Below are 785 nucleotides of genomic sequence, written 5' to 3' on the forward strand. Positions count from 1 at the left end.
TGCTCTATGGGAACAACGAAATTGAATTTCGGATTGGAAATCGGATCCGGCAGCCGAAGGCAGCGCTCCCACAGGACCGGACCCAGGCTCTGAAGCTCAGGAGATGCAAGGACATTTGCAGACTTTTCCACTTTCAGAACTAATAGATGCAGAAGCCTTCTTTCCTACTTCGCTCCCCCTCATTAGCTCCCGCTCATTAAATTCTCTACTTAACACACCCACTCATGCTCATACCAATGAATAAATTCTCTAAACTCATCAATGTATTTCTTTCACAAGCTGGGGAAAGAGAGATTGTTATTTCTATTTTTAAACATCTGACAAGTCGGTGCCAGTTTCTCCAGCAAACTGACTTTGTTTATCAGAAGTGATACTTCCTGGGGGAGTTATAACACCCACGTTTTCAAAACATGGTGAGGGTTTATTAGTATTATTTTTTTTAAACTTTCATGTCTGTCATTCTACTGTGCATTAATATCTTCATCCAAACAACTTCAGGCACTTCACAAATACCAGTTAACTGAGCCTCAAATACAAAACGCTGTTGTTGTTTCCTTCCAGTCGGCTGTGCCCCGAGTGAGTTACCCGAGATATCCCAGTTGCGGAGGTTTGGAACAGAAACTGCTTTACATCTAACAAAGTTCTCTGCACTGGAAATACCGTAGCCAAGCGACTCACTGGTTAGCAGTGAGTTTTGCTTGTGCGTGTGTCCTGGTTTCGGCAGGGATAGAGTTAATTTCCTTTCTAGTAGCTGGTACAGTGTTTTGGATTTAGGGTGAGAACAA

The 785-nt window shown here is 42.9% G+C and overlaps 1 protein-coding gene across 1 annotated transcript in view; it reads right to left on the reverse strand.

The window, feature by feature from the left end:
• The window catches only part of CDHR1 (cadherin related family member 1), a 52,975-nt gene that overhangs the window by 41,023 nt on the left and 11,167 nt on the right, over nucleotides 1–785 (reverse strand). The gene's annotated exons all lie outside the window — the stretch shown is intronic.

The sequence above is a fragment of the Aptenodytes forsteri genome, unplaced genomic scaffold, assembly GCF_000699145.1.
Source record: "Aptenodytes forsteri isolate BGI_AS27 unplaced genomic scaffold, ASM69914v1 Scaffold134, whole genome shotgun sequence".
NCBI classification, from domain to species: domain Eukaryota; kingdom Metazoa; phylum Chordata; class Aves; order Sphenisciformes; family Spheniscidae; genus Aptenodytes; species Aptenodytes forsteri.